At 44.2% G+C, this 19,405-nt stretch overlaps 1 protein-coding gene across 4 annotated transcripts in view; it reads right to left on the bottom strand.

Moving 5' to 3' along the window:
• Positions 1–19,192, bottom strand: part of CSNK2A1 (casein kinase 2 alpha 1) — a 76,277-nt gene extending 57,085 nt beyond the window's left edge. For 3 of the 4 annotated variants that reach the window (XM_005568590.3, XM_005568589.4, XM_005568591.3), the window contains exon 1: positions 7,131–7,249. The gene's annotated coding sequence lies outside the window, so the exon portion shown is untranslated. Of the gene's footprint in view, positions 1–7,130; positions 7,250–18,824 lie in introns of those variants that run through there. The other variant, XM_045362686.2, reaches the window with a different exon arrangement.
• Positions 19,193–19,405: the final 213 nt, after the last annotated feature.

The raw sequence follows: 19,405 nt of genomic DNA, 5'->3' as shown, positions 1-19,405 counted from the left end.
GCTGAATGAACAACATCTTTTGAGTGGTTATGAATTCAATAACCCAAAATGACTATCTTGTACTTCTGGATATGACATGATACCATTTTTTGGAAAATAATTTATCCATTCATTTTAAACAGGGTAGCTTTCTTAAAATTTATAGAACATTGATGAGATAGCTAAATTGAGAAATGCCCATTAAAGCATTAGTCATAACTTCAGGAAAATTCCAAGTGTTCACTTTTCCAAGCAAATTAAAATGTTTCAGCTAATAAAACCTGTCAGAAAAACCCACAAGACAAGAAAGTATAAAAAGAAAAGAGGAGCCAATATAAGAGCATTTAAGATGTCACACATAAAAAATTATAAAACATTAACCTAACTTGTACCTTGGTATTTAACCCTAAAACTGTCACCTCAGATAACACAATATTTTCCATGCAAGAAAACATTATCACCATGAATGTAAAGCTTGCCCACCATAGCAACTGTTGCTAAGAACGGTTTTTTAATATCTAAGACTGAAAGACAGAATTTGTAGAAACCAGTTAAAATGCCACTCCTAGCAGTATCTTGTGATACTGTGAGTGCTTTCACCTTAAACTTTTTAAAAGACTCAATCTTTGACTTCTACATGTTTTTTTTTTTTTTTTTTTTAAAAAAAAGGTACATCTGGGAGCACTCAGTGTAAGAAAACTACCAATTGTCTATAACCCAATGAAAATACATCCTTTGTTACAATGACAGCAGTTACTTTTCCTTAATAATCCTAGAGGAATTTCTTCATTTGAAAAGCTGGCTGGCCTAGATTTCTCTATAAACTAAATGACATGCTACTTTTGAAATTATCCATCTCAGAAGTTCAAAGAAATTTAGGTATAAGAACACATTAATACTCTCACGAAACAAACCTTATCCAGGTTACCCATGAATTGTGACAGATCAAAGTCCAGTTTCTCATTTCAAATCAAGTATCACATTATTTATTACCTTAAAATACTAAGCCCTTACCTAATTCAATGGCAAATCATACTGGTTTTCAGTTTCTTAACTTGTACAAATCATACTGAAATATTTATGCAAAAGCTGTCATACAGTTGAATATTATAGACAGTTAACATCTCTCTCTTTTTTTTTTTTTTTTTTGAGACGGAGTCTCACTCTGTCCCCCAGGCTGGAGTGCATGACCTCGGCTCACTGCAACCAACCTCCATCTCCCAGGTTCAAGTGATTCTCAACCTCCTGAGTAGCTGGGACCACAGGCATGCACCACCACACTCAGCTAATTTTAGTAGAGACAGGGTTTTACCATGTTGGCCAGGCTGGCCTTGAACTCCTGACCTCAAGTGATCCACCCACCTCGGCCTCTCAAAGAGCTGGGATTACAGGTGTGAGCCACCAAGCCCGGCCAACAGTAGAAAAGGGTACTCAGGGAATATAGTTCGAAAGTCATTGACTGTTGGCTGGACCAGGATTCTAGACTAGCTCTAGGGCTGAGATATCTTAGTAGATCAGTTAACTATTCATGTGGCCCAATTTCCCTTACTCTAAACCCAAAGTCAAACATAATCTCTAAAGTCTTTCATGCCCTCAAATGCTAATCTTGTAATCATATTTCTATTCAGGTAATAACTCAAAAGAAATGGTCTCATTTCCTTCATCATCTGACTAAAATTTAGTTAATCCATATTTTATGAATCCAACCAATAGGACACTGTTAAAGAACAAAAACAAAAGACTTTTCTTGAAAGCTAGAAACTCCATTCTGTAGTGATGATTCCCAGATCTGACTCTTAAACTCAACAACCTCAACAGACAATGACAGGGAGAAAAGATCTTACAACTTTGAGCTGAGCTGGGGTGGGGTGGGAGGTGTGAGAGAACAGAAAGATAGTTACAAATTCACAAAAATATATCATCCATTTCCATTTCCTCTAAAAAATATGAAATAAGCCTTAAAAGGTTGTCATATAAACCATTATTAAGCCAATAAAAACTAATGAAGAAATTATGTCATTTATCCAAAATATGGAAAAACCACCTATTTACAGGAATCCTATTAATGTCCTGGATCTTCAGAAACTACATTTCACTAAGCTGGTCATCAAGCCCCTTCAAACTGCATCTAAGGACAATAATAATATTCAAACATCAAGAAAGAGGTACAGGTTCCACTCAACACCATTATTCCGTGGAGTCTTCCAGGAGGACTAAGTCATTTTATAGAATCTTTGCTATCTTTGTTCTCTAGAAAATAATATCCCAAAGACTCTGAAATAAAACCAGCAAAACTCCTGTATTTGTTTCCCATTGTGACATAACAAATTATCACAAAACAACACAAATCGATTATCTTACAGAAGTCAGCGGGCTTGACTGGGTCTCACAAGGGCTAAATGAGGGTATCCAGCGGACTAGTTCCCTGCTGGAAACTCTGGAGAAAATCTGCTTCCACATTCATTCATATTGGCTGAATTTAGTTCCTTGCAGCTGTAGGACTGAGGTTCCCACTTCCTTGCTGGTTTTCAGCTGGGACTGGCCTTTCCTACTAGAGGCTGCCTGCATTCCCCCTCTCATGCTTTCAATCTGGTCCCCTCCAGTAATGGCAGGCTAAGTCGTTCTCATGCTTCAAATCTCGGACTTCCCCTTCTGCCTCATCTCTGACACCAGCCAGAAAAAGTTCTCTGCTTTTAAGTGCTTATGTGAGTAGAATAAACCCACGCAGAAAATCCAAGATAATCTACCTAAGATACTTAACTTTAATTAAATCTACATAACATACTCAGGTTCCAGGGTTTATAGTATGGAAATCATAGGGGAGCCATTATGCTTACAACAGTCTGCCTTCTGGTTTCCAAGGATTCATCTCTCTCCCAAATGCAAAACACATCCATCCCATCCCAAGGTCCCAAAGGTTTCCCATCTAAAGCTTATTTCAAAAGTCCCAAATCTCATTCATCTATTCAGGTGTGGATGAGGTTCTGGGGATAAAACAGTAAGTCCAACTCCTAGGGCACAATTCCTAAGAAAACAAGTTCTCTGCTCCCAAAATACTATTGTGAGACAGATAAAGAATAAGAGTTATAAACATTCCAGTTCAAACGGGCAAAATGTAAAAGAAAACAGAGCCACGGGTCCAAAGTAGTTTCAAAATCTAGGGAATCTCTATTCCACTTCAAAGCCTGGGAAAAAATCCTCTCCAGCTTTTAGCTCCACCCCTCTGGCCTCTCCTATCTCCGTCTGAGTCACCCTTCTTTTTTTACGAAAAGCAACACATTCACATGTGAGTAGTTTTATCAGCCTGCTTCCTATCAGTAGAATTTGGGGGGTCCAACAGCCCTATTACTTTCTGTCTCTTTCAATCCAAAAGAGAATTGTTTATGTTGGCATAAAATTCTCAAGAACCTAACAGGCTGTGGAAGTATTCCACAGGGGTTCACTCCATTAAAGTTCACATTCACAAATAAACCAGGCTGCACATTTAATACTTTGCTTGGAAATCTCAGCTAAATATACAAGTTCATCACTTACAAATTTGGCTTTCCATATAACCATAGGATAAAATTCTGCTAAACTTAGTTGCTGCTACGTAACAAGGGTCCCCTTTCTGCCCGTTTCCAATAAGAAAGACCTCACTTCTGTCTGGGCCCTCATTAGCAGAGTCACTAACATCCATATTGCTATTAAAAGTCTGTCCTAGGCCCTTTCTTTTTTCTTTTTTGACAGGGTCTCACTCTGCCACCCAGGCTGGAGTGCAGTGGTGCCATTACCACTCCCTGCAGCCTCGACTTCCTGGGCTTAAGTGATCCTCCTGTGTTCTACGCCTTTTCTATCATGCCCCTTAAAATTATTCTAACCTTTATCTACTGCCACTTCCATTTTTAGGTAATAGTACCCCACTCCTGGTACCAAAATCTATACTAGTATTCGACTGCTGCTATAACAAATTACTACAAATGTAGTGGCTAAAAATGACACAAATTTATTATTTCACAGTTACTTAGGTCAGAAGTTGGGTGGACTTGGCTAGCTAGGTCTTCTGCTTAGGGTCTCATGAGGCCAAAAAATCAAGGTGTCTCAAGGTTGCATTCCTTGATGGAAACTCTGGGAAATTCACTTTCAAGCTCAATCAGGTTGTTGGTCAAATTCAGGTTCCTTCTGGTTGCAGGACTGAGGTCCCCATTTCTTGCTGGTTGCCAGCCAGGGACTGGTCTTTGCCACTAGAGGCTGCCCACATTCCTTCTGATAACTTTTCATGTGGTCCTCTCTAGCAAAAGCAAATGGAGTCCTTCTCAAGCTTCAAATCTGATTTCCTTTTCTGCCAATTTCTCTGACCCCAGCTGGAGAAAGTTCTCTGCTTTTAAGGACTCATGTGATTAGATTGGGCCCACCCAGAAAATCCAGGATAATTTTTCTATTTTAAGATTCTTAAACTTAATTACACCTGCTAAGTTCCTTTTGCCATGTAACATAGGGTAGTTACAGATTCTGGGGATTAAGGTATGGACAACTTGGGAAGAGGGAGATGTAATTCTGCCTACTACAAATCCAACTCCTATGGAAGGGTTTTTTTTTTCTTAAGATGCAGTCTTGCTATGTTGCCCAGGCTGGAGTGCAGTTGTGTGATCTCAGCTCATTGCAAGCTCCGCCTCCCAGGTTCACACCATTCTCCTGCCTCAGCCTCTCAAGTAGCTGGGACTACAGGCACCCGCCACCATGCCCGGCTACTCTTTTGTATTTTCAGTAGAGACGGGGTTTCACCATGTTAGCCAGGATGGTCTTGATCTCCTGACCTCGTGGTCCGCCCCCCTAGGCCTCTCAAAGTGCTGGGATTACAGGCGTGAGCCACCGTGCCCGGTCCCTATAGAAGGGATTAAACTCACTTCCTAAAGAAAATCATCCCTTTCTTTAAGAGTGTGAAGTAAAGGTGTACAAATTTTACTTACGTGAAGTAAAGTATATATACATACATGCATACATATGTCTTTACTTATGTGACACAAAGATTTATGTTCAGAGATAGAGACAATAGTAAAAACAAGGACTCACTCTGGATGAGTGAGTAGGCAAAGGAACTAAATGCGCAGTATGGAAAAGGAGTTGCCACCTGTTTCATCCTCAAACTGCAAGGCATTTCACCCATAACTACTTAGAAACTAACCCACGCTCCTCCTTAAATGTGTATTTCTCTTCTCTGTATTCCACAAAAAAGTACATAACTAAGCATTGTTTTGTTTTTAAAGAAAAGTCACCTCAGGGGGACCTAACTTTGTAATGAATTGATTAATCAATCTAAGCAAATTTCCAATCTTTCATTCAAGTCATACACCCTCCCCCAATAGCAAACCAAAGCCAAAAATTTCAAAGTCACAGAAGGACAAAAACATGCCCTGCTAAGACTGCAGGTGAACTTTTGAGAATACCACAGAGGAGAACTAGTATTGGTACTGGACTTTCAGCCCCACGTTCACCAAGCCAGTAAAGCCAAATACTTACAACAAAAACCTACAACTACAAAGGTAATATTCTAAAGCCCTGTCTACAGTCAAATTCTTGACTATAAATTTTACCTAGAACAGAAGAGCCCCCAATATACCAGCTAGTCCCTTTACAGTGACAGGTAAAAGCTACTTACTACACTTACTACCTGCCAGACACTGTAGTAAGCACTTGACACAAATTGTCTTATTTACTCCTCTCCATAAACTCACAAGCTAGAAAATACCATCATCCCCCTTTTACAGACGGGAAAACAGGCTTAGAGAGTTTAGGTCACAACTAAGTCGCAATGGCCCTGATATCTGACAACCTAGGCAGTGTGGTTTTTAATCACTGGGCCTATACTGCACTCCTTAGATGGCATAAAGTCTCCAATTCTTGGAAAAATCTTCCCTTCTTAGTTTTCTTTTCTTTTCTTTTTTTTTTTTTTTGAGACGGAGTCTCGCTCTGTCGCCCAGGCTGGAGTGCACTGGCAAATCTCAGCTCACTGCCACCTCCGCCTCCCAGGTTCAAGCGATTCTCCTGCTTCAGCCTCCTGAGTAGCTGGGATTACAGGCGACCGCCACCAAGCCCGGCTGATTTTTGTATTTTTAGTAAAGACGAGGTTTCACCGTGTTGGTCAGGCTGGTCTCGAACTCTTGACCTCGTGATCCACCCGCTTCGGCCTCCCAAGTGTTGGGATTACAGGCGTGAGCCACCACGCCCAGACTCCCTTTTTAGTTTTCATTTCCTCTCCTCACATCCCATTCTCGTAGAATTAAACAGTTGAAAAGTAATCAAGTCTTCCCCAATAATTTGCCATCTCTTTTTCAGAACTCTTTCCTCCACACAAAGCAATAGTCAAGATGCAACTTCTCCTGACCCTGACTCTGCTTCCCCAAAACAAACTACAGAAGCTCCACCCATCACCTGCTTAATCTAGAAGTGTTCCAACACTGCAAAAACACACAACGAAAAACAAAATTGAAAAGTCCTACTCTTTCAAAAGGTCACCAACATATGTATACTCTTAGCCAAGCTTTCTCTCCATACCTCTTTTTCTATCCAGGCTCCTAACTAGTCCTTAACTCCAACTCTAGACGTTCTGCCCCACGTCTTGGTCCCTTCCCACTTTCTCCCCAGCAACTCCGCCTGGGGTTCTCTCCACCTCGCACCCACTCTGCAGGTGGGAAGCTCAGCCCCGCCCAGATGGACCCTAAGAAGGCCCCTACTCCAGCTGCCTAGTTCCGCCGCAGGGTTCACCGCACACTACCCAGCAGGCACCACTCCCTCCGCACCCTCCCCCAGCACCCCACTGCGGCCCCACCCCTCAAGTTCCCTTCCCCCTCTGACGACCCCCTCCTCCAAGTTGTCCCCTAGTCCCCACCCAGTCCGGCCCTTTCCTATGCAATAAGCTGGACTCCGGCAGCCGATTCCCACCCTCACATTGGCCTCTGCCCCCAAACCTCGCCCTCCGCCCTGGGGGGTGGCCCTGGGCCTCCCAGATGGGCTGCAGGGGCCTCGGTTGGTGTATGTGTGAAGGTGGGGGCAGGGGAAGGCGACGGGCCGCTCGGGAGTCTGCTGGAAGCGTGAGTGGCGGCCGCGCTCCGCTGCCCTATCCTGCGCCCACCCCACCCTCCAACGACCTCGCCTGGCGACTCCCAAGGTACCTGTGGTGGAAGCGGCAGCGGCAGTGGCCGCTCTCCCCTCTGCTCACACAGACAATATGGCGGCGGTGGAGGAGGAGACACACGGCTCGGCCGCCAGCCGCAGGGACCAGAGCGAGGCTGCAGCCGCGGCTGCCGGAAGCGGAAACCCCCTCCTACCAGGAGGCGGGGCGAGACAGCTTCCGACTCCGCCCCCAGAGGAATCTAGCTGAGTGCGGCCATGCTGGGCTGTCCTATTGTAGCCTTAGGGATTCAGTTCTGGGCTAGGGTGCAAAATGGAAGGAATTCCCAACGCAAAGCAGAATAAGGAGACTTGCAATAGTTACGCGCATTTTATTTCAATAGTGTTAACAAATGACAACAGAAAGAATACGAACCTCCCACTAGGTGAACAGTTGGTTTGATCCAAGTTAATATGGCGGTACCCAGGTTTCCCGCACTTCAGCCAGCTGGCCCCTCCTTTCCTGAAAAGAACCATGCGCGACCTGCAGAGCTGTAGAGCCAAGCATTCTGGGAGCTGAAGTCCCTTTTGCTCTGACTCCCTCGTTTAAAATTAGGGTTTCAGCAACACTTTCTATTCACACTTGGAGTTCGGAAGAAGTGAATGAAAGTTGGACCCTAGAAAGGGCATGGAGCAGGAGTCTGGGAAGTGAGGATACTAGGTCTCAAGAGACCAAGGCCCAATTCCTTCCTCCTACAGAAGTCTTGCCTAGAGCTCTGCGTTCAAAATAGAGTGTTTTTTCCCCTTCTATCTGCCTCCCACCCCCGCTCTCCTTTCCCGAGCTACCTCCCCAAAACAGTCACAGAGCACCTTCTACCATGCAAAGTTCATCATGGTCTCCTCATGATCAAAAATCTCCCATGGACCTCTTTGTGCACCAAAGATAGCCCAAACTCTTCACTTGACATTCAAAGTCCTCCATAATTTGGCCAAACCCTCTTTTCCAGCCTCCTATTTTGCCACTCTCATCTCAAATTCCGGAAGCTTCCACCCACTAAAACTGCAAACAATTCCTGGAACTTAGCTGTGTTGCCTCCCTCGCTTTGCACTGGCAGTTACTTCTCTTACTGTCACCTCATGGACTGGATAATTTCCGTATGCTGATTGAACTAATTCAGGGATCCTTTCCTCTTGGGGTCTTCTCTCTGTTGAACTCCCTCAAACCCAGGCACTATCAGTTAGTAACCTGAGGACCTCAGTCTGTCTCCTCCATCAGACTGTGAGCCCCTAGTGGACAGAGCTCCATCTGATGATCAACCTCTCCTTTGCAGGCCCTGCTAAAAGCTGAAGCGTCTAGGAGTTGCTGAAAGGAGTTCAAGTGTTAGTCTCACCTCTGATGGGACAGAGGTGTGAGCACTGGAATGAGGGTGAGGAGGCCAGGTTATTTCAGTACCAACCATTATCCCTAGCTGTCTCAGAATAGCTGGTTGTCTCAGGAATAGGCCTCTCCACACTCCACAGCCCTCCTGTCACAGTTTGTCAGCTGACTAGCACCTCTGCTCCCAAAGAGGCATCTCCTGCCCACGTGGGGTTAGGGCCGGTGGTGGCTGCAGACTTATCGTGATGGCCTCAGGGAGGTGGCTGTGGCCTTCTCTGGACCTCATCTGCTAGGCAGCTTGTGACATCTGATCCCAATTGCCTGGGAACCCATAACAGTTTTTCTCTCAGTATCCTGTAACTGGTGATTCCTCACCTCTGGGCCTCAATTTCCCCACTTGTGGACTGAGGAGGTTATACAAGATAATCCCAAAGTTTCTGGGAAGTCATCTTTCAGGAAATGATACCCTTCTACCTACCTCTTGAACGTATCTTTTTGGCTCTCGTGGCTTTGTTTTTCCCAACTGTATTCACATTTGTTTAACTCACAACAATTCATCATTTGCTATGAGCCAGACACTGTGCTAGGTACTAGGGATGTGTTATGAGCAAGACATACACCAGGTGCTTACTGGTGGAGCTCACCTTTTAAAGTGAGAAGCAAGTAATGCACAGGTAAACAAATGCATAAACAAAGTAATTTCAGGTAGCAATAAGTGCTATGAAAGGAAAAGATAAGTAGCTGTGAAGTATAGAACTTTAGCTTGAGTGGTTCAGAAGGTCCCTTTGAGAAGGAAACAGTAAGTGCAAACATCCCAAGGCAGGAAAGAGCATCACAAGTTTGAAGAAGGAAGCCATGGTGGCTGAAGCACTGCAAATAAAGGGAAGAAGAGGAAGAAATATGGTGGGAGAGGTGGGCAGGGCATTCAGGTAATGATAAGCTGGGTTTTCATCTGAGTGTAATGAAGATATTTCCCATTGCTTAGCCTTCTTGCCTTTCTGATCTCAGCCTCTCTCACAGCATTAGTTCTTCATTCTTCTTCCTAGTTCTGGCCTCTATCTGTGACTTCATTCAGAGGGCTCAACTGGGCACACATATACAACCCTAATACTCATGCAGGACATAATTGAAACCCAACTCCTGCCATCTACCAGGCCAACCTCATATAGGTCTCCCGTCTCAAGAGGCTTACCATCCCGAGTGTTCACCTAGTTGTGGACTTAACATTTATCCTTAACTCTTACTCTCCCTGATCCCCCACATCACACCTCTCAGGCTAGTCTTTCTGCAAACAACAGCAGCAGGAGCAACAGTTAAGATGTTGAGAGTAATTGCACTGTGCCACACACTGAATGTTCATCATCTCACTTAATCCTCATGTCAGCCTGATGAGGCAGAAACCAAAAGTATCTCGCTGTACAGATGAGGAGACTCAGGTTCACAGATATCATAGGCCATGCCCAAGGTCACATGCTGGAGATGGAGCTTGAATTTCAACCTGGGCTATTAGAGTGAGTCTCTCTCTCTTTCTCGCTCTCTCTTTCTTTTGAGACAGGGTCTTGCTCTGTTGTCCAGGCTGGAGTGCAGTGGCATGATCATAGCTCATTATAACCTTGAACTCCTGTGATTAAGCGATCCTCCCACCTTAGCCTCCTGAGTAGCTAGGACTACAGGCATGCACCACCATGCCTGGCTCATTTTTAATTTAGTAGTATTTTTATTACTATTATTATTATTGTAGATGGGGTCTTGCTATGTTGTCAGGGCTGGTCTTGAACTCCTAGGCTCAAGCAATTCTCCTGCCTTGGCCTCCCAAAGTGCTAGGATTTCAGGCAAAAGTTTTAATCATGCACTAAGAACCTAAGTGTATTAGCTTTCTATTGCTGCTTAACAAAATCACCCCAAAATATAGTGGCTTAAAACAACAATAGTTTATTTTATGTTTGTGTGGATTGGCAGTTTGGACATGTCTCAGCCGGGACAGCTCTTTTCTGCTCCAAGTGGTCTTTCCTGGCTTACTCTTACATTTGCTGTCAGTGAGCAGGTCAGCAAACTGGTTAGAACTCTATGGCCTCATTCACATGTCTGACAGCTGGTTGGGGTTGTTGGCTTGAGTACCTTGGTTCTCCTCCATATTGCTTCTTCAGTAAGCTAACTCAGGCTTCCTTACATGATGGCCTCCAAAAGAAAGAAAACAAAAGCAGCGAGATATCTTCAGACCTAGGCTTAGAAATAATATAGTGTTATTTTCCCTGTATTATATTGATCAAAGGCAGTCACATGGCCAGCTCAGATTCAAGGAAAGTAGAAATAGATTCCATTTCTTCATGAGAAAAACATCAAATCATACTGCGCAAGAAGTCATGTGTATAAGGATGGTGGAATTGTTGTGGCCACCTTTGCAAACATTATATCACATAAGTAACCATAGGCATGGAACTGGTTAAAGAAATTATGGTACAGTCAGACATGGAGCTATTCACAGCAATGAGAGCTAACATTTTTGAGCACTTAATATGTGTCACTGTACAAGATGCTTTACATCTATTAACTCATTTAATTCTCACAACAGCTCTCTGTGACCAGTACATTTTTAATCCCCATTTTAGAGATTAAGTACACCAAGTCTCAGAGAGGTTAAACAACTAGTCCAACATCGAACAGCAAGTGACAAAGCCATTGAAAAGAATGAGGACAGTATTATGTCCTGACATAGAAATCTGGCCCTGACATTCTGTTATACAATACAAAACAAGAGACAAACAGTAGTTTGGTCAGAAAACATTTAAAAAGCACATTTAAAATATTAGATGTGTGTGGTTTGTTTTGTTTTTTTGAGGTGGAGTTTCACTCTTGTTGCCCAGGATGGAGTGCAATGGTGCGATCTTGGCTCACTGCAACCTCCGCCTTCCAGGTTCAAGCGATTCTCCTGCCTCAATCTCCCAAGTAGCTGGGATTACAGGTGCCCACCACGCCCAGCTAATTTTTGTATTTTTGGTACAGATGGGATTTCACCATGTTGGCCAGACTGGTCTTGAACTCCTGACCTCAGGTGATCGCCTGTCTTGGCCTCCCAAAGTGCTGGGATTACAGGTGTGAGCCACTGTGCCCGGGTGGAGATGTATGTCTTATAAAAATTAGTAGAATAAAAATTTTTACATGTCTTATAAAAATTAGTAGATGTATATGTCTTATAGTTTTAGATAAATTCAGGAAGAATTTACTGCAAACTATTAATGGAGCTTATCTTTGAAGAGAAGAAAAGGAGAAAACTTTTATTTAAACACCTCTGTTTGTATTGCTTGAATTTTTTTTTTTTGAGAGAGAGGGTCTTGCTCTGTTGCCCAGGCTGAAGTGGCGTGGCAACAGTCACAGCTTACTGCAGCCTCAACCTCCAGGGCTCAAGTCGTCCTTGCACCTCAGTCTCCCAAGTAGTTGAGGCCACAGGTGTGTGCCACCATGCCTGGCTAATTTATTTTTATATTTTGTGGAGATAGGGTCTCCCCATATTGGCCATGCTGGTCACAAACTCCTGGGTTCAAGTGATCCTCCCGCCTTGGCCTCCCAAAGGGCTGGAATTACAGTGGGCACAAAGCCTGGTCTTCTTTGAATTTTTTTACAGCAATCATAAATTTTTATTTCAGTACCTTATAAAGAAGAAAATGTTTTTAAAATGTCCTTCAGTTTGGCTCTCACCTATGTCTTTTCCTATTTGGTTTTATTTTTATTGTTTTTTTGTTTTCTTTTTTGATACCACCCCAGTCCAACCCCTTATCAATTCTGGCCCGAAGTTTTGTGGCTACCCTGAGGGCCCTTCCTCTCTCCCTCTGCAGTGCATCCCGCTTGCTGCAGGGGGACAGTTGATTAACCATCATGTTCCATTTTTGTCTAAGAGTTTTCAATGGTATTGCATTGCCTGCACAGACAGTCCAAACTCTTTGGCCTAGTGTATTGGGTGTTTGAAGTTTGACTCCAACTTGGTTGGATTCCAGCTCTGTCACTTGCTAGCAGTATAAATGTGAACAAGTTATTAGATCTCTCTGAGCCTCGATTTCCACATCTTTTTTTAAAAAATGAAAGACTGGACACGGTGGCTCATGCCTGTAGTTCCAGCACTTTGGGAGGCCGAGGTGGGTGGATCACCTGAGGTCAGGAGTTCGAGACCAGCCTGGCCAACATGGCAAAACCTTGTCTCTACTAAAAGTACAAAAATTAGCCGGGCGTGGTGGCACATGCCTGTAACCCCAGCTACCCAGGGGCTGAGGCAGAGAGAATTGCTTGAACCTGGGAGGCGGAAGTTGCAGTGAGTCGAGATTGTGCCACTGCACTCCAGCCTAGGTGACAGAGCAAAACTCTGTCTCAAAGGAAAGAAGGAAAGAAAAGAAAGAAAGAAAGAGAAAGGGAGGGAGGGGGAGGGAGGAAGGGAGGAAGGAAGGAAGGAAGGAAGGAAAGAAAGAAGGAAGGAAAGAAAAGGATATAGCATTACATATTTTGTGGCAAATTAGATTACTGTTCAGTGACTGTTCACTTCCTCCCCCAGCCAGGGGCAATTGATACTTTCCTGCCCCATTAATATTAGGCTTGGCCATATGGTTTGCTTTGGCCAGTGGAATATACATATCAGTGAAAATGTGCAAATTCTAGCCTAGGCCTTAAGAGGTCTCTCTTGTTTTCAACTGGCTGTCTTAGAATTTTCACCTCTGCCTTGAAGGGTGAGCTGTCATTGGTGCCTTACATCTTTTGAAACAGACTTCCAATCAAGGTTGTGGTAGGCAAGTCTGAGATAAGAATAGTTTTTTAGTCTTTAGTTTTAGTTTGTATTGATTAAATTATAATTTATCGTTTTTCATGAACTCCATATTTTTGAATGAGAGGAAACTAAAGAGGTGGGAAGAGAATGTTCTGTCTCAATTTAGGAAAACAGTAGCTTCTATCCAAACCTCCAACATCAAACAGGCTAGTCCTAGAAGAATAAAAGACACACATAGTAGTTCTGAAATTGAGTCAACCCCAGCAGAGCCCAGCCAAGATCAGCCAAACCCAAATGACTACATATGAGAGAGGGAGAAATCAATGTTTGCTTCTATCAGCACAGAGTCTTGGGGTAGTTTGATATGCAACATTATTATAGGAATAGCCAACTAAAAGATTCACATCATAGGGCTTTTTTTCAGGGTTAAATAAATGAATACAGGAAACACCTTAAAAATAGACTGGCACATAGCAAGGGTGTAATCCATGTGAACTACTCTTATTGGGGGTGCAACTGTGAACAAAACAAAGCCCCTGTTCTCATGAATCTTATGTATGTGGAGAGATATATGGAATGGCGGCTGGTGGTGAGTGTTATGGAGGAAAATAAAGCAAAGACCGTGAAGTGGGCTCATGCCTGGTGAATTTCAGGAATGGTCAGTAGATAGGGCAGCTGAGCCAAATGAGTGGCTGATCTTGGCTAGGCTCTGCTGGGGTTGACTCAAATTCAGGTCAACTACATGTGTCTTTTATTCTTCTGGGATGAACCTGTTTGATTCCGGGGGTTTGTACAGAAGGGAAGACAATATCTCAGAGGTTCACAAGGGGCTGGATTGTGCACAGCCATGTAGGGCTATTGTGAGGACTTGCTTCTGCTCTGAATGAGGTGGGGAGCTACGGGAGAGTTTTGAGCAGATGGAGGTCAGGCTCTGCTGTGCATTTTTATAGGATTTGTCCAGCTGCTAAGTGTGGACTAAATGGACCAGAAATAAGGGCTGAAGCAGGGAGAAAAGATAAGAAGCTACTGACACAAACCAGGCAAGAGATGGTGATGGTTTGAACCAAAGTTGGACTCCAAGGTTCTTTTCAAAGTAAAATCAAAAGAATTTACTGATAGATTTGGTATGGGGTGTTTGAGGAAAAAAAAAAAAAAATTGAGGATGACTTCAAGGCTTCTGGTCTGAGGAACTGAAAGAAAGAATTTGCCAGTAACTGAGATGAAGAAGGCTGTAGAAGAGAACTTCTGGGGGCAGGTGGAGAAATAGAGGAGGAATTAGCAGTTCCATTTGGGACTTGTTAAATTTAAGTAAGCTATGAGACTTCCAAGTGCAGATGACTAATCAGAAGTTAGATGTATGAATCTGAGCCCAGGAGAGAGGTCCAGGCTGGAGATGTAATTTTGGGGAGTAACTATGTACTAAACTGTGTCCTCCCCAAATTTATATATTGAAACCCTAACACCCAGTGTGACACTATTTGGAGATAGGACCTTTAAGGAGGTTAAAAGAGATCGTAGAGTGGGCCCTAATTCAACAGGACTGTTGTCCTTACAGGAAGATGAAGAGATATCAGAGGTCATTCTCTCCCCATGCCGGTGCTCAGAGGAAAGGCTGTGTGAGGACACAGCAAGAAGGCAGCCGTTTATAAGCTGGCAGAGAGCCTTCACCAGAAACCCTCCCTGACAGCACCTTGATCTCAGATTTCCAGCCTCTCAGTGAGAGGCTCAACTGTGAGAAAATAAATTTCTGTTGTTTAATCCTCTCAGTCTGTGGTATTTTTTTACGGTAGTTCGAGCAGACTACTACTGAGTCATCAACAGAGAAACGGTTTTTAAAGTCGTAACAGGCCAGCCGTGGTGGCTCACACCTGTAATCCCAGCACTTTGGGAGGCTGAGGCAGGCAGATCACTTGAAGTCAGGAGTCTGAGACCAGCCTGGCCAACATGGTGAAACTCCGTCTCTATTAAAAATACAAAAATTAGTCGTGTGTGGTGGCATAATCCCAGCCTATAATCCCTGCTACTCAGGAGGCTGATGCAGGAGAATTGCTTGAAAGCGGGAGGCAGAGGTTGCAGTGAGCTGAGATCGAGCCACTGCACTCCAGCCTGGGCAACAAGAGTGAAACTGTTTCATAAATAAATAAATAGCCATAAGGCTGGGTGAAATTGCCAAGGGAATGAATGTAGACAGAGAAGGAAGACCAAGGACTGAGCTGTGGGGCATCCAACAGTAAGAGACAAGGAACTAAAAAGGAGCCTGAGAAGGAGGAGCCAGTGGGGTAAGTGTCCTGGGGACCAAGTAAAAAAAGTATTTCGTGGAGGGAGTGCTGATCCCCTGATCCCCTGTGTCAGATGCTGCTGAGGGGTCAGAAAAGAAAAGAACAAAGAGCTGATTTACAAAGTGGAGGGCATTGTTTTGACAGGAGAGAGTGTAGGTAGATTGGTGGGAACAAAAGTCTGATTGGAGTGGGATTAAGAGAGAATAGGAGAAAATATAAATATAGACATAGAAAGGAAGGAAAAAAGTAAGGAAGGAAGGGAAGGAAGGAAGGCAGGCAGGCAGGCAGGCGGGCTCTTTTTTTTTCTTTTTGAGATGGAGTCTCACTCTGTCGCCCAGGCCGGAGTGCAGTGGTGTGATCTTGGCTCACTGCAACCTCTGCCTTCCAGGTTGAAGCGATTCTCCTGCCTCAGCCTCTCGAGTAGCTGGGATTACAGGTGCGTGCCACCACATCTGGCTAATTTTTGTATTTTTAGTATCAATGGGGTTTCACCATATTGGCCAGGCTGGTCTCGAACTCCTGACCTCAGGTGATCTGCTTGCCTCGGCCTTCCAAAGTGCTGGGATTAGAGGTATGAGCCACTGCACCTGGCCTGGAGAGCTCTTTTTAAGAGTAGAAAGCTTGGCCAGGCGTGGTGGCTCATGCCTGTAATCCCAGCACTTTGGGAGGCCGAGGCAGGCAGATCACCTGAGGTCAGGAGTTCGAGACCAGCCTGGTCAACATGGTGAAAACCCATCTCTACTAGAAATATACAAAGTTAGCCAGGTGTGGTGGCACACACCTGTAATCCCAGCTCCTCAGGAGGCTGAGGCAGGAGAATCACTTGAACCTGGGAGGCGGAGGTTGCAGTGAGCTGAGATAGTGCCATTGCATTCCAGCCTGAGCAATAAAAGTGAAACTACATCTCAAAAAAAAAAAAAAAAGAGTAGAAAGCCAATGACTAAATGTAGAAGAACAGGAGTTGGCAACCGCCATAGGAGAGAATCATTAATGGACACCGTGTTAGTGGATTAAAGTTTGATGAGAAATAGGGCATTTGCGCGGTCTTAGAATATCTCCGTCCAAGATACTTATTAATTACAAAGGGTAAAATAGTAACTTTACAGTGGAGAAACCCAGCAGACACCACTCAACCAAGTGATAAAGTGAACATCACCAGTAGCAGGGCAAATTGACGTCACGTGACTTCCGAGATGAGGCACTGAGTAGGACGTAGCGTCACTTCGGTGATATTTCTGCCAAAGAGGCATAATTGACTCATGAGGAAACATTACAGAAGCCCAAAGTGGCCAGGCGCGGTGACTCACACCTGTAATCCCAGCACTTTGGGAGGCCGAGGCGTGCGGATCACGAGGTCGGGAGTTTGAGACCAGCCTGACTAACATGGTGAAAACCTGTCTCTACTAAAAATACAAAAAACTAGCTGGGCGAGGTGGCGGGCGCCTGTAGTCCCAGCTACTTGGGAGGCTGAGGCAGGAGAATGGCGTAAACTCGGGAGGCGGAACTTGCAGTGAGCTGAGATCCAGCCACTGCACCCCAGCCTGGGCGACAGAGCGAGACTCCGTCTCAAAACAAACAAACAAACAAACAAACAAAAATTAGCTGGCCATGGTGGCGTGTGCCTGTAATCCCAACTACTCAGGAGGCTGAGGCAAGAAAATCGCTTGAACTCAGGATGCAGAGGTTGCAGTGAGCCCAGATTGCACCACTGCACTCTAGCCTGGGCAACACAGCAAGACTCTGTCAAAAAAAAAAAAAAAAAAAGCCCAAAGTGAGGGATATCTTTGCAAAATAACAGGCCTTACTCTTTAAAAATGTTGAAGTGATAGAAGACAAAGAAAGACTGAGGAATAGTTTTAGATGAAGGAGAATAATGTAATTACAACTATTGAATGCCATGTGAGATCCTAGATTAAGAAAAAATCATTTTCATTTACTACAATATATATTAACTAGACAAGTGGTGAAATCTGAATAAGATCTGTAGATTAGATAATGGTTTTGCATCAATGTAAAACGTTCCGATTTTGGTTATTATAAGAGAATGTCCTTTCTTTTAGGAAATGTGCACTGGTTTTTAGGCCTGTAACTTACCATGAAAGAGTTCAGGGTTGGAGGAAAGAGAAATAAATGATAAAGCAAAGATGGTAAAATCTGGGTAATGGGTATTTGGCTATTCTGTTTTTGTTTTTGAAACAGGGTCTCACTCTGTTACCCCAGCTGGAGTGCAGTGGTGGAATAATAGCTCACTGCAGCCTCAACCTCCCAGGCTCAAACAATGCTCCCACTTCAACCTCCTGAGTAGCTGGGACCACAGTTGTGCACCACCACACCTGATTAATTTTTAAATATTTTGTAGAGATGGGGTCTGCCTGTGTTGCCCAGGCTGGTCGCAAATTCATAGGCTCAAGCAATCCTCCCATCGCAGCCTCCCAAAATACTGGGATTTCAGGTGTTAGCCATTGTGCCTGGTGATATTTGAGTGTTCTTTGTACTACTTTGTAACTTTTCTGTAAGTGACATTATGTCAAAATAAATTCTAAAAAGAGAGAATAGAAGGAAAGGAAGTAGAGATACGGAGGCAGTGAGTCCAGGCAACTTTTTGAGGAGTTTTGCTATAGGACTGAGGACAGGTGGCAGGTGGAGAGCAAAATGGGGTCAAGATAAGTTGTTCAAAGGCAGAAATTGTAGCATGTTTTTATGCTGATGAGAGAGATTCAGTAGACTGGAAAAAAGTAATAATGCAGAGAGAGAGAGAGAGAGACAGAAAGAGAGAGAAGAGAGTGGCTAGAATGGTGTCTCTGAAGAGAGGGAAGGATGGCCTTGATCTTGGAGCACAGATGGCTCATCCATGGTCACAGAAGGGAGGGGAGAGTATTTGGGTACCAGATTGGTAGGTAGGTAGCTGTGCAGAGGAAATGTGTGGAAATGCTTTCTGATTGCTACCGTTTTCCCTGTGAAATAGTAAGCAAGGTCCTCGGCTAAGAGTGAGAATGGGGAAGAAGGTGATGGAAGTTTGAGAAGATAGGAAGGAAGTGCTTAGGGAAAGTGAATGGATCTACTGTGATTGTCAGGCAGAGCAAAAGACTCCACTGAAGCTATCATCATTCAAGTAAAGTGAGGCCAGTCTACATGGTGGTGTGTTTTTCTCCAGCCACATTCCACTGCAGGGGCACAAACACAAAGGGATATGGAGTTGGCACCAACTAACAGGTGTTTAGCCAGAGAGGGGCAGGGAGATCTTGGGAGTATGCAGCACAATGGGGATAAAGTTATACCATGTCTGTAATCCTCGAGGAAGGAAGGAAGGACAGGGAAACACTAAGGTTCAGAAAGGTTAGTGACTTACCCAAGCTTGCACAGCTAGTGAGTTGGTCTCTGCAGGCAGGCACTGTGGCTCATAGCTTATTCTCTCACCAGCCCAGCATGCGTAGGCTGTCTCCAGCATGTAGCATGGCATCTGGCACATGTAGCCTCTGCTAACAAGTGAATTAAATTGTACCTGGGGTTCTCTCTGCCTTTCATTCTATGCCTCTGAAGAATACTAAAATAAACAAACAAACAGAACAAAACCAAAAAAACCCTAGCTTCTTCCTTCCCTTCAAGCTCTTTTTGTGTCTTAGCACGCATGATGAAGGAGATGGACCATCAGTCTCCTTTGGGTGGCCACTGGTTCATGCCTGCAGTCTGGCTTTCAGCAGGTCATTCTCAGCACATACTCTGGGACAGACACTTCCTCAGGTTCTCAGTACACAGCAGGAAACACGTCAGTGTTCCTGACCTGGTGGAGCTCAGTCAAGTGGGGAGAAGATAAGCAGACAAATCTAGCATTGCAAACTGGGATTATTGCCAGGAGAGACAAGCGGGCGGGGTATGAGAGTGCATGAGAGTAAAGCTGACCTAGTGGAGGGAGGGAAGAAGAGTTTACCC

Source organism: Macaca fascicularis, chromosome 10, assembly GCF_037993035.2.
Source record: "Macaca fascicularis isolate 582-1 chromosome 10, T2T-MFA8v1.1".
Lineage (NCBI taxonomy): Eukaryota > Metazoa > Chordata > Mammalia > Primates > Cercopithecidae > Macaca > Macaca fascicularis.
This window is presented reverse-complemented; position numbering and strand designations above follow the sequence as displayed.